Raw genomic sequence first — 14,731 nt, 5'->3', positions numbered from 1 at the left:
CGAAGAAGAATTATTAACGTTTTCTTCGACACTACTCGTCGACGATACGATGAAAAGGTTTACGAAAATTTTAAGGCTGCCAAAGGAAATACGACGGTCCTGAACCACAACCGACCCAACAAGGAGCACCTGCTCCCAGACCAAGAGACGTTACATGCAACCAACGTACCCTGTGTATTTTCTCTGGTCGGTTACGTTCCGTTTCGTTCCGGCCAACCGAATACAAAGGCCAGAGGTTCTCAATTATCAGTCGATCGAAAAATATCAAGAAGTCGAATCATAAAACGGATATGAATGTATTCCCTACCACGAATAACTAGGAGAAATTGGGAAATTTTAGCTATTTTCAGATGTTTCAGGGTAGTTTACCCCTTTAATCCTCAGGTGGGCAATCGGGTACATACCTAAGCACCCATTTCCTTTTCATAATACTTTATGTTTTTAGGAGAACATCGTAAAACCGCACTAAACCCCCATTTTAAATGTTACAATGTACTCGGGTGTGCCTATACTTTCTTCACTCACTGTACTCATATCATATATCTAGATTTATATCATGCAAAGATACATTCATATATTACACGCATTCAATAAAATTTACATTAGCGATAATTTTAAACTGTAAAAAATGTATGAAACGGTGATCCAGGCGTTTTTAGTACGGACATATGTTCCCGGCCATTTATTGACATTCTCCGATAAGAAAAGTGAATGACGCAAGTACCCGTTATCGAAAAACTATAAAGCACACCAGGACTGTTTTCCAAAATGTAATTATTTATTTCGCGATTGAAATATTTCCAAATTTCCATGAAACATTAATCGCTATAATTTTAAATATTTTCGGAATTTCCCAACGTTGAAACTAGTATACGGCAATATCATTTGTCGTATCAACTAAGGCCCTAATTTTGGAATTTGACTTTCACGGTACAATCAGCTTAATATTCATAGCTACAGCTTATCGAAATCGTCGATCGCGCGACTCATTGATCCATCAAAGATTCTCTCTTCCGCTCGGTACCTTGATCCACGATACACTCCAGTCATCCCTTTGGTGGGCTTTCTGATCGATCGGGACGTCTGGAGGCGAGCAATCGTGTCGGCGTGTGCCACGCCGGAAAACAGCTGACTTGTACTTTTTCGTTAGAGAAGCAGCTGGCCTCCCGGCCCGTGGGCCAAGAGCCGTCTGCGTTCCTTATACCGGGTGCTCCTCTAGTTGTCAGTGGAACTAATCGATATTTATCGATATACCGATTGATAAATATTTCAGATACGGCTGTACAATGTGTATTTTCGTATTAAAGGTATTCTGATCTCGTAGAGTTAACGAAGTGAAGATTTTGCCCGTAATTTAAATTCTATTGAATTATTAGACAAGTAACGTGATATAACACCGTAGGAGGGTGGACGTACCGTTATTCAAATGCAACTAGAAACCTACCCACTCAATTTGAACGTTCAAGTTACCTATTATTCCCATAGCGAAAAGTTGAAAACTTTGTGTGCATAGAAAGGAAAGAGGGAAGCAATAAAAGTACCGTTTGGCTTGCCGGTAATTACAGAAGTTTCACACTTCCAATCCTTACTTCTGTGCACGGAAACCTTTTACTTATTCTCCTCGAGGTCTGTTTAAATGCGAAGAGAAGACATCGATAGGGAATTCGCTATTACATGATCGACTTCACGCGCGTTAAGCCGAACGAGAAAGTATAATTTCGACCTGAATTAATATAAAGAAGTAAACGGTTGCAATTGCATGCATAACGTATCATAAAAATGAATAATAAATTACAGGTTTTCTCGTAATTTCGTTTTACTACTATTTCTTCGTTTACCAACTTTCATTTTTCGGTATTCATGAATACATTTGATATTAAGGGTATACAAAAGTCCTTTTATATTTTTTTTTTAATTTAAAAGTGGGAAAATATTTCAATTCATTTTGTTATGCAAAAATTTAATTAAAAGTACACCTGCAAAGTTAATTTCCTTAAGAACAAAGTTTTCTGCACAAACAGATTAATTTTATATTGTAAATGAGAAAAAGATTTTCGTTACATTTACACAGTGCATTGGAGTTAGAAATAAAAATTTCAGTTTCATTTTCGACTCATCGTACATCAATAAATCAAGACCTTCTAAAACAGTTTTATACGTCAATTTCATTTATGACTATGGTTGTAACATCGGTATAACTGTATATCGATACCTTAGGTTTTGGAAATCCCTAATGGGACAACTTTGACCATGCAAGATTTATAGTCATCCGCAGGTAATGAATGTTACGATTCGTTGCGATTTTACCGGGTAATAAAAATCAGGCAATAAACTTATCCATTAATCATGCCCACTTATAAACTACCCTCTTCTTCTTGGCAAAAACTTCCAAAAATTTAATAGCACAAATAGCAAAAATTAAAACTGATTTTGTATATTTTTTATACATATCTATATACTGAAATTTAATACTTTCTGTATTGCATGAAATTTAAACGGCTGCGTTCCTCTCTCTGATAAAAAATTCAAAAAAGTAAAACAGAAGTGGATTGGAATTACAGGCGAAAAGGGATGAAAAAGAATTAAACAGGGGATATTCTGCTGAAACGAAAAAATTACATCGGCAAAGAAATAAAATTAAATACAAAGTACAATTTTTAGCTTATAAAAACTTGCAAAGCTGTGGTGTTTATTTGTCAGTATTATCGTAATCTTCCGAGCTATCAGAATTATTTTATTTACTTAGTTCTTGAAGGACAGAGGTAAAGATAATAAAAACCTTGCAGGGACCACTGTAAATAAGGACCTTCAAAAAGGCATCAAAGAACGTTGGAAAGGGATTTTCTTTTCTTTTTACTGGGTTTAAGGGACTCGGCATTTACCGAGGACCAAGGGGAAGTAAGTAGGCGGAATATGCACAACGGAGAAAAAGAAATTACTGTCTTGTTTAGTTGCAAATCATTGGCTGTAGGAACTAAGAGCAGGGGGATAATGATACATCAAAACGTGAATGACGTTAACGTGCGTGGGTGTTAGAAAAATATATGCAGTAAGAAACAATTATGGCACTTAGTCGTGTGCAATGTAATTATAGTTGAATATACAGGGTCAGACCAAACAACACATGAAAGAGAACACCGTCTGATTTTTTATGAAAAAATGAGAAAAAAATATAGAATAAAATTTTTTGATTTACGGCTTAGTTTCCGAGGAAATTAAATTTGAAAATCCGCTGTATTGTTACGACATGCTAATGCAACACCTGACGCTCAATTTCCTCAAACTGTTTTATACAAAACCATTTTGATTTAACACCTCCCCCAAAAATTAGAAAAGTTCATTTTATACATCACACAAATTAGAACAGAATTGGGCATTATTGTAATATTCTTCTCATAGCAAATCTTATTTTGGATTCGCTCTTCTTTGCAGAGTACTTTAATCAATTGCAATTTCACTGATCGGATGACCGTTCCGTATGGACGGTTAGATAGGTATATAAGCTTATTTCCCAGCTGTCAAGGCTGTTATGCTTGCAAAGAAGAGGCACAAGAAAAAGAGATAAAAAGGAAGTGGGACTACCGGTAGTGAGAGTGAGAGTGGCCGTGTCGCTTTGACGATTTTTCTGATGGTGAAAACAAGCCAAGGTTATAACGCTTTACTGCTCTGTCATTCGTTCACGATTTCTTGTGCAACTGCCATTGGACAGATTTTACGTAATTTCGAAAAACAAACTAATTTAACTAACCATATTATTATACCATTCCAGTTTCTTGTATCGTTTCAAATGCACCATGAGACATACGGTGTCAAATAAAAATCTGATTCTAAATGGATTAATACCTTGCTGTTTTTAATATAAATAATATTTATAAAATTCTTCAATTTAGAAGAACGAACTGGGAGATACAGTTTCGGAGAATCGAACGTTTTTGCCTTCGGACATGCACACGAGGTCAAAAGCTGACAAGAATAACGAGAGCAACGTTTATCGCCCCGATCCGTCACCTCTCGCGCACATGCTGAAGAAATTAAAATTTTTTGCCCATTTCCTCGAACGAACTACCAGTCACCATCCGCGGCAGGCAGTCGTGGGAGCCCGACAAAAAGAGAGCAAAAAAATTCGAAAACGAGAAGACGTTCGACGCCAGATACGTTGGACGCGCGATGATCCTCTCAAAAATTCTTTAACGAAAATTCTACTCACCGGAATCGCTGTATCCGACCACCATTTCTCTTTATTACCGGAAATTGGAATGACGGCACATGCAGTGTATACGTACCTGCAAGCAAACAGGAAATATGTTAAAGTTTGGAAATTCAAGTTATGTCTCGTACAGACTATCATAGACATAAATGTACTCATAAAAACGAAGTTTCATCGTTATATAAATGTATAGGTAATGTCTAAACTATGAAATGGTTGCACAAGCGAATCTAACTTCATAAATTCGTTTCGCTTTTAAATAATTTCAGACCAATGCGACAGAAACGCGTTACACATTTCACGAACATAAAGCACGAAACAATAAACCGCGGTTTTCCCGGAGAATTGCAATTGACGTATTTCCGGGCCGAAAACAATCGCCCAATCACGCCTTAACCGTCGATGCACTTCCGCTCTTCAATTACTCGATCAGCGGGCTTTAACAAGAGATGCGAGCACCAGATTGTTTCGAAAATGGCGAAATTTACATTACGTCAAATGGACCTATTTAAATCTACATTTTTTTTTCGCGGTCTAAAATCACATTTCAAAGAATCATGAAAGAAATGCATGAACTTGCCGGAAGTCTTTAACTTATGAATTACAAATTAATTGAAATTCACGTTATTGTACATTATTACCCTAGGTTTTTATCATAGGGAAGAATTTATTTCTTACCTCATGTGCGTTGCAACAATTGCCAAACTCGCATTTGATGTGTTTGAAGGTTAGGTTTTTGCCGGTTCGTATGTACAAGCGAATATTTCTTTCAGTTCACGTTTTACTAATTTACTATGTTACAAATTGTTCACTGAACTCACTAGACAAACCGATAGTGGTGTTGTATACAAGTAATATTCACTTTAATTATAAAAATATGTAAATACAAGAGTTTAATTCGTACTACGTACCACTCAATGTTACAAGCTCTCGTGCCAGACTCGTGTAACTTCGTCGCTTCTCGGGCACGATCGTACCTTCGCGAACACACACATTACACATACAGTGAACCATAAGTTGTAGCGGCAGACAGGTATGTATCTCTTTGAGACTGTGAATTTGTTATTATAATAGGTTATAAGAAGTGATATTAACGTTACGATATTATATAATTTTATGCAAAATGTTAGATAATATTAATCCGTCGTGTATTATGGGTCGGGTCGTTCCACTTTAATCAAACCTTTCAAGGACTCTTTGTCAAGATTGCAACGATTTAACGGTTGGTCGAACGCCATGATTTTTGTACTTTCTACAAATAACTCGTAAATAGTAAATAAGCAAATATTTACTTACGTTTTCATGTGCCGTTGAAATTAGTAATCTATTAAAATCGCGTCCTAATTTTAATGTCCTATACACTGTTAATTATTTTTAAAACAACAAAATACCATACAAACAAGTTAACCTATAACTTTACAAGATTGACGAATAATTATGTATATGATGTATGGAAATAGGATGTATATATTTATGTATCGGCTCCGAAAACGAAGGCGTTTCAAACATTTCAGGGTCATCTCCACTCTTCAAAATAAAAATACGTGAGTCAATTTTTCCAAATATCCTACATATAAACAAGAAAAAGTGAAACGAGATTTTGGAGTAAAAGAATTTTTGATCAACGTTAGTATAATACACGGGACAAACGGGTTTTACTTTCATACTCAGCGAGAGTAAGGGTAATCCTGCAACTTTCATTTGCACTCGTTCGGCCTCGTGATGTCATAAATATAACTCTTGTATCGTAATCCGAATCAGTGTTCTCGTGGTGAAAGGTTTCGATCAAGAAAAGAGGTTAGTACCACGAGATACGAAAGTGAACTCCTATAGATACGACGAAAGATAATATAGCGTTTCAATCGAGACCTTAATTGATCATATAAAAGGTGTTCACGCGGATATTACTGTAATAATAAACACCTTTTTTCTGTTTTAGTGTGATTCTGAAAGGAACTGTGGGATAGTTGTGGCCGCCATTGGTGCAACCACGTAGGAACCAAGATGGATCCGGTGACCCAAAATGTTGACTACCTCCTACACAACAAGAATTATTGTACCAAGTAAGTGAATTTAGGAAATTTTATCTTAATAGAAATATGGAGATATTTGAAGATGAAGAAATAAATATTTCTTCTCATAATATGAAAACAATTAGTACTATAACAGTGAATAATTTCTGTAGAAAGTCGCTTATAAGGAAGTCATAATAATGGCATTTCGTAGCTGAAGTGTTAAAGCATTTATGAATTGAACATAAATCACGTTTTAGTCATCAGTCGTTCGGGTATCAATGTTAAAAACTTACGGAAGCAGGTTACAACGGTGTAACCTGTATTCTGGTTTAATAATTTCCTTGATGGAGGTATATTAGTATATCGTCTAATGCATCGGCTACGTAAGAAGCCGGAAGTTGTTTAGTAGATACGTAAAATTTCTATCCCCGGAAATGACAGAAGTGAAACGACTGGGATCGGGGAAGTAGATATTTCAATGTTCACTCTAATTCAGTCTTCAACCAACGTAACTCTAATTTTTTTATTTTAAAATGTAGTTGTAGGAATGTGAATTAAATTGAACTTAAGATGTTCATTAATTAACTTTTTTACACTTTTTGCTAAAATATAATTTATATAATATTTATAACATATTTATCATAACTAACAAACTGAAAATAATAAATTTCAAGCATTAATTATTTATTAAGCTGAAATCATCTTCCAAGATAGTGTTATTAATTCAGTGTACCTAAGTCTAGTTTGCATAGAAGAAATTTGGTTAATTCAAACACGTTTAAAATATGACCAAAAATTTTCTTTCAATTTGCAAACTGCTGCTCGAGTTCAGTACGAATGCTCAAAGTGTATATAGGTACATATCTAGATAGATAGATAGATAGATAGATAGATAGATAGATAGATAGAAGCAACCGGTGGTTGTAAAGGAGGTCACGAGCTGACACTCTAGTCCTTTTAACCCTTTGAGTATGATGGAATTTATGATCCAAGGTCGTTATACAATCTTTGCAACGTCATACCGGAATTTCTACCACTTGGTGTAATAAGAAACTAACGAAAATCGCCTGAAATACATTTGATTCATTAAAATATCTTCGCGTCGATAAGTTTTGGAATGAAATCCATTTTGTACCACCACTTTGTATTATTAAAGCAAGTGAACGTTAGTTGAGAGACTAATTACATTTAATGGTCAAATGAATTATCAAATAAAAACATTTTTACAAAAAAGAACGAAATTTTTGTAAGAATGAAAACAATTAAAGTTTATAAAAATGTATCAACTATGAGAATGTTGTACATTTAGGTGCAAAGACTAATATATCAGCAGAGTATCTGGGCCAAGTAAAACTGGTTATGGAAAAGCCTTGCCCCAACGTGGCTGCTTTTCTTTTGGAAGTTAACCAAACTGGTTTTGACCTTGTCAGGGATTTACCCTTGGTGCAGATCTGCGATCTAACGTTAATTTCTGATCACATTTTTTACACTATAGAAATTATCCAGGTTTCAATTTATAACCATATCTCAGATCGAGCTCAAAGACAAAAATTCATCAAATATCTTTTATTAAACAAAATTTATGGTTGGTGCAATACATACTGGCGAAAAGTATTTTGAGCTAATGATATTAATTATCATTAATTTAAAATTCAATAATATCTTATCTACATTGGTGTAACTTAGATAGGGTGCCCTTCTCCCTCCATAGATATTAATCGTGTAATGAAATGGAGGAATTTACTAAAAATGGGATCGATCAGTTTGGTTCCTCGATATTAAAAAATGAAACCATCATAATGTCTGGGAATTCAGATTTGTACTCTGAGCTCTTTCGATGGGGTAAAAGAAGATGACCGCGGAGGTCCCGGTTCGTGGAAGACCCGCACCGCTGCAGTAGAAGAGTAGCAAGTAATCCGTTTCTTCCCATTCCCCATCTTCAACTCATCTTCATCTCTTTCTCATCCTTGTCTTTCATCTTTCTTTTCGCCATTCTTCTTCTGTTTCCTCTCGCGAATATTCTTCTTCAGCAGGCATCCTCATCGCACTAACCCGTAGGTTCATGTTTCTTCTTTCTTTTCCTTCCTTTTATCCCATTTCCTTTCTTTCTCGTTTCCCGGTGATCTCTTTTCTCGTTTCGTTTCATTTCCTTTTCTTCGCGTTTGTTCCCTATCTCTCTTCGGATGTGTATTCCTTTACGTCGGTGATCTCCTACGGTCACCGCGTCCCTCCGATTCCCTTTCGTTTCTTTTCACTCTTCTCTGGATATTATTCTTTCTTTCTTTCTCCCGACCTTCTCTTTCGTGCCTCTTGCCAGTCGTCCATATACTGACTCTGCTCGTTCTTCGAAAGGGATTAGGATATAAAATGGCGAAAATTATAAAATCCCTCAATAATACAGAAATATATCTATCGATTCATTAAAATGTTAACGTTCATTTTGAAGGGATTTTCGTCCCCTCGTAGGATCTGAAAGTACAAATTTTTCTAGCGATAATCATCACAATAGTAATTTATTAGTTCGATTCTTCTGTGGAATGTTACGAAAAGTTCCATCGACACCCCATGGCGGTAAATCGCGAGATCGTGAGATCAGGCTTCCCCGTTCTTACTTGCACCATAGAGGCCGTAGTTTGTCACAAAGTAGAAGGTAACGATTCGAGGAAGGTTCCTCGAGGTTTTTCGAGGCGGTAGCCGGTCCGGACCCCCCTTGATTGGAAAAGAACACCAGAACACCGCTAACGGTGGGCCTTGAAGCCCCTCCTGATCGCTATTGAGCTCCCGCCATGGACAATAGAAGACCGTTAGACGTGCCATGGGTTAAGGCTAGAGGCTCGAACGAACCATGGGAATCCCTGAACCTGAGGGTAGACGCGAAGAACCACGACCCAGGCCGATGGTCCTCTGTGCAAGAAAGAACTGGTTTACCTTCTTCTTTCCTCTTCTTTTCTCTTCTTGCTTCGTCACCTACGATTAAACGTGTAACAGCAAAAAAAAAATAGGGAAGGTTTCTTGGTTGATAAAAACTGCAGTTTGATTTTGTACCTATACGATGGATAGTGCAGTTTATTGACTCTATGTTTAATTTATTTCGACATAATTGCGCCGGTTTATCAATTATTCGGAATATTTAATTAATTGTGAAAATTATTCACTATAATATAATTTTTATATATACAAATTGATCAATTTTACTCTTACGCGCGAGTGAAAATGTCCGTGCATTCACCCTGTCGAGGATTAATGAAAACTTGAATGAAGAGCAGACGAATTTCGAGGTCATTTTCAGAGCGTCAGCTGTAAGCCGCGTTCAACCACGCGTGTACGTATTTTCCGGTTTTATCTTTCTCTGTTCTTCGTTCAACCACCTTTGATCCTTAGTTTCGTCAATGGAACAGACATCGACCATCAGGTTGAAATATCTGGGTTTCGGATTTCCGTGTAATACAAGCTTCTCTCTGAAGTAGCCAACTAGTATAACGAATGGCATATTCATTTTATTGCACTTTCATAACACCCTGTATGGTATTTACACAAATTTATTGTCGCATGTACCGTTCATCGAAGAACTATAATCGTCTGTAGTAGCGAAGGGGTTGATAAAAATTTGAACAGTGCAAGGGTGGTAAAGGAGGTAGCATGGTAACAGGGGGAACAGAAGCGACGGGTCATCGACGGTGAAACAAAAGCTCAGAATCGTCTGGAATTTTGGCACGACGCTAGAGGAATTTCGATTCGAGGTTATCTTTGCTCCGAGTCTGTTTGGTGGACGCGTGTATGTAGTTGTATACGTGTCCGGGGTCTCGGTGTTCTCTTCTATGCGGACGACGTGGCTGGTATTCCGAGCTAGACGTTTTGCGGTTGTAGTTTGCCGGTGCAATTGCCACGATCCTACAAGTGGTTGACCCTGGCCGCGACAGTCTGCCAACCGACTGTCGAGGTCCGCGCCAACAGCGAACCGTGTTTCGAAGGCTTCTTCGAGATTCTTCCCTTCGCTTCGTTTCCGTTTCGAACAGGTGTACGTGCCACGGACAAACCGTCCAACAGTCTATGGGATATCCAAACAATTAACCGTTCCATTGCCATTTTTAATATCACACGACGCTGACATTTCCATTTTACCACCGGTTATTCCCTTTTATTCTCACCTTATGCCGTTTTCACCTGTTTCAACTGGAATGCCCATAAAAATTGGCCATTTCCTTCGGCCAACTACGCTCTTTGTCTGGCTCGAAACGTTTTTTTTTTTTTTTTTTTTTTTTTACCGAAGCAGTTTTCTCCGAAGGTTGTCGAGGCTTTTATAAAACGAAGGATGGAATTTTGAGGAAATTGAACGAGTTATATAGGGCGTTCCATAATTGGTGGTAGAGTTGAAGATATAAAACGAATTCTGTTTTTCTTTAAATTAATTTCGAGAAACGCCTGTATTGAAGTTTGGGATCTTTCGGGAAGACGTGTTTTGTCATCTTTGACACGTATTACCGGTAAATCCTTAAGCCTTTTCGAGAGCCACAATCTTCTTGGAAAGGAAATTCTTATCGTGGGCTAAATCCTTGGCCAGGTCCGAGAGCCGAATGGAACGGTACCGTTTCGTTTTCGTAGCTCGACGAGGGTGGCCGATTGTTTAGACTGGAATCTCAAGGGGCGTGGACGGCATTCCGGCTGGTGGTTCGGGTAATTCGAACGTGTCCAGGACGACAACGTTGTGTTTCAGCGGGTATGCTAGACGACGGTGTTTCGAACCGCCATGCAAACAGAATAAATCAAACTCTTTCGGATGTATCGACAAAGAAATCTGTCTGGATTAATCATAAATCGCTGTGAAACCTTGGCATAGTTTCTTCTAATGCGGATTTATTTCTGAAGGTTACTATCATCGTCGCGAGATAATCGAGGAGTAATAAGTGTCAGACGTAACAATTCTTTTCTTCGAAATAAGTCTATAAATTTTCAAATTTATAAATTCTTCTTTCAGAAATAATTTCAATCCTAAAAGTAACAATAACTCCATTGCAGTTATTAAATTAACATTCGATCCCTCGAAATTTGTAAAATTCAAACATTAATGTTTCTATTAATATTTTACAGCATGCTTATTTATGCTGTTGAATTTTTTTTTTTAAATAAAATTTTCTTGGTACAGATTCAATTAAAATATGTATAGTAAGTCACAACATGTCGATATAAGTAAATACATCGTGATAGAGGACCATACATGGAAATATCAGTGGAAAGATAAGTACCGGTAATGATATCATCGTGGTGCACGTGCACCAACTATGGTACACCTGCATCACACTTGGCACCATGTTTGCACATCGTCTATGACGTACATACTGCACTTTAAACGACGTTTACGTTACTCTTCTGATGCACTTTGTCGTGTAGATTTCATCGAATTTGTGTTCCATAGCCATTGTATGTATTTATTCATGCCTCGATGATACTTCTACCTGCGCTGTGTCAGCGTTCACTATTTGGATCAGTACGCAGGATTGGATATAAACGTACTACGTGAAAATTGTGCAAATATGCAAATATGATATTCGTACATTTTAATGAACAATTAATTACTAACAATCAGAAATATAAAACTTGAAAATAATTATTTCTGTAGCACATAAAGAAAGAATATTGCAATGTTAAGCGAGTAAAAGAGTTGTTATGGCCACACTACATTACCTTCGAAACTATATAAAAATCTAACAAGTATAATGGTTTAAATAGCATTATTCAATAGAAATTTCTACTTAATTTCTTTTACGAGGCACTGAATTAGAACTTTCCTGAAATTGTTTCATTATCAACTTTATTTCGGTATAAAGCTTGAGAACTCTTTCACAGCCTTGACATTTAAATAAATGGGTATTCGTTCGTTTCGCAGAACGAATTTTTTTCACTCCCGTATGCTGGTTTAAAGACTTCGTATCATTTTAACGAGGTACAAAATTTATTCAACAGAAAATAAAAAGTAATAGTATATTACGCATTGGACGTAAAAAGTAGGAAAAAGAAGAAAATTAATTTTTTGCATACTCGCTGGTGATTTTCCTCAAAAATCTAGGGAATGAAAAAGGAAGTGACCTGACAGGGGGCCAGGAAACTAAAGTATCGGATTATGTTCGATTCTGACCATGCGTAGCAAACCTCTACATCACATGTAACCATTTCTTCCGGTTGCGGTTAAGCCGAACCTATTGCTCGAAACGTGTTCCCCGCTTCCTTTTCGCAGGAAAGTCTTTGAAAAATCCTGTCGCCACCTCCGGCCTTGCCAGGCTTCTCACTAAGCATCGCCTTTCATTCTTACAGCTTCCCTTCTACCAGAATTTCATGGCTCTCTAATTGCATTTCCGGTCCCTTCGACACAACTTGCCAATCGAACACCGTCATTGGCCTCGTTTCAATTTCCAGCCCCTTACAGTCATATTACCGAGTTACGTTACATCATTTCTTCTTCCTTCTCATTGTTTCTGAGAGAAATTAACGTTTCGAGTAGAACTGTTGCGAAAATTCGAATATTTAGTATTATTTGGATGTTCGAATACCAAATACCAATATTTCAATTACTTTTGTTTCCTGTTGATTTAAAGCTCCGTGTAAAATGGATCGAGTTACACAATTTTTCCATCAACAACGATGTTTCCTCTTCCCGTACAAACTACTATTTTCCTTTTTCCCTGAGCTTCGCGTTCATCTGTTTCACGTCTTGATCGTTTCTCAGGTTTCTTTCAGTTTTCATGTACATAACTATGCAAGCACACTTAACGATACACGTGTATGGTACTTGACTCGATGCTCGAGAGTTCAGAGAGCGGATAGTTTGAACATCGGCTACTATACAAGTAGCTACTAGCATGCGGATGAACGAGCATGCCGTTATTTCTCCAACCACCATCGGTTGCTCGTCAAGTGCATTAGACTTTGGTATTCGCCACAAGAGGATTTTCAGATGGGATTACAACATGACAACTCTTTGTTCCTTTATCATCGAAAATCTCTATTGTTAAGTTGATCGTTGCTTTCCTATACACACGTACAATTTTACATTTGTTTTTTCATTACGAAATAATTATCATCCATTTTGTTATATAGGCTCTGATCATTGAATTAATCTTCTCTATTGTTTTATAATTAGCAAACTATTATTGATTACCCACAATAATTATTATTGAACGTCTGAGCTTATCGTTAATTAATTATCCTAACTAATTTTATTTAAGAGGTAAAAAATATATATTTACACTTTAACTAAGAATGGGTTTTTATTTATTATTACTTTATTTAAAAACTGGATTAGATTTTTTGGAAAAGTAAAGATATTTGGGGTCTGATAGACTGATGTGATTAATAAATTTCAGATTTAGTATATAGAAATGAGTTAAATAGTGATGGTTAAGAAAAGCGAAGATTAAACGAACATAATCGGAACAACGCGGAAGGAGAGTAATTGAGTGCGACCAACAAGGCTTACTTGCAAGTCGATCTATAAATACGACCCGCTAGCATAAGCTTTGCTTTATTAATTCAAACTTCCTCGTGCTTCTTGAAGTCGCTGGTTTCCCTGGCCGAGTTCAACACCGTTTATGAAACACAGAGGGAAACGTGTGTTTTCGCCTCCGCGCATTACACATAACGATTTACTGACTGACTACCGACACGATTTATTATGACTCTTTGCGTTTCATGATTACAATTGCGACTAGAATCGTAGCGCGACGTCTGTCGAGCTAGCCCATCCACCTTGCAAAAATAAGAAAACAAATACATGAAAATTACGAGCTATTTATGAGCTTTCATATTCTGCAAATTAAAAATTTTGAGCTCGTCAAACTAAATAGGAATTTAAACATTTCAATGGAGTCGACGTCGACTCCGCCCCCGCATTCCTTAAAAATAAAAATATTTCGCGGAAAGTTCCTTAGATTTATGAGAGCGTTTACCTATCTTTTAATCTTAGCTGTTCGCGTAAAGACCTCTGCTCTAATGACTAAACTTCAAAAAATTAATTTTTCAAAATTTCAAATCGTCCAAAGGTATCGAAAAAATTATTAAAAAACGTAGAACAACGCTGTAAATGAAAACACACATAAGTATCTCTTGTTTGATCGAACAAAGGTGTTATGTAACAATTGACATCTCTTAGAAGATCCTAGAAACGAAATGACAAAGCTGAGCGAACCTTCAAAATATAAGCATACCTGACATCCCCTAGTGGGACAAATTTAGTTTATGAAAGCTACCAAAGATGTCTCATCTCGCTGGGGTAGTTTCTTTAGGAATTTGTTTATTCCGGTTGTCTCCTTTCCAATGTTTCATTGTTGTAGTTTCGAAGATAATGCGACACAGAACAGAAAGCTACGTTCAATGAACCTTTTACAATTTCACTTGAAATTTAACACTAAACACTTTATCTTGTTACAAATGCAGTACATTAATTTTCTATTGTTTTCCAATAATTTTGAAACGACAAAATCTTTTATGATAATTTCAAAGGAACTTTCTTCACTTT

The 14,731-nt window shown here is 36.7% G+C and overlaps 1 protein-coding gene and 1 long non-coding RNA gene across 12 annotated transcripts in view; one reads left to right on the top strand and one right to left on the bottom strand.

Annotated features, from left to right (window-relative positions):
* Positions 1 to 14,731, bottom strand: part of brat (tripartite motif-containing protein brain tumor) — a 79,138-nt gene that overhangs the window by 57,208 nt on the left and 7,199 nt on the right. For 2 of the 7 annotated variants that reach the window (XM_034320282.2, XM_034320286.2), the window contains exon 1: positions 4,886 to 5,026. The exons of 1 other annotated variant lie outside the window; for it this stretch is intronic. The gene's annotated coding sequence lies outside the window, so the exon portion shown is untranslated. Of the gene's footprint in view, positions 1 to 4,207; positions 4,284 to 4,362; positions 4,414 to 4,885; positions 5,028 to 5,118; positions 5,256 to 14,731 lie in introns of those variants that run through there. 4 more of the 7 variants (XM_034320281.2, XM_034320284.2, XM_076691814.1 and 1 more) reach the window with 4 other exon arrangements.
* LOC117602373 (uncharacterized) overlaps positions 5,103 to 14,731 on the top strand; it is a 52,860-nt gene continuing 43,231 nt past the window's right edge. For 2 of the 5 annotated variants that reach the window (XR_013063333.1, XR_013063329.1), the window contains exons 1-2: positions 5,103 to 5,240; positions 6,147 to 6,270. This is a non-coding gene — a long non-coding RNA (uncharacterized LOC117602373). The other 3 variants (XR_013063332.1, XR_013063331.1, XR_013063330.1) reach the window with 3 other exon arrangements.

Source organism: Osmia lignaria, chromosome 13 (genome assembly GCF_051020975.1).
Source record: "Osmia lignaria lignaria isolate PbOS001 chromosome 13, iyOsmLign1, whole genome shotgun sequence".
Classification (NCBI taxonomy): Eukaryota; Metazoa; Arthropoda; class Insecta; order Hymenoptera; family Megachilidae; genus Osmia; species Osmia lignaria.
This window is presented reverse-complemented; position numbering and strand designations above follow the sequence as displayed.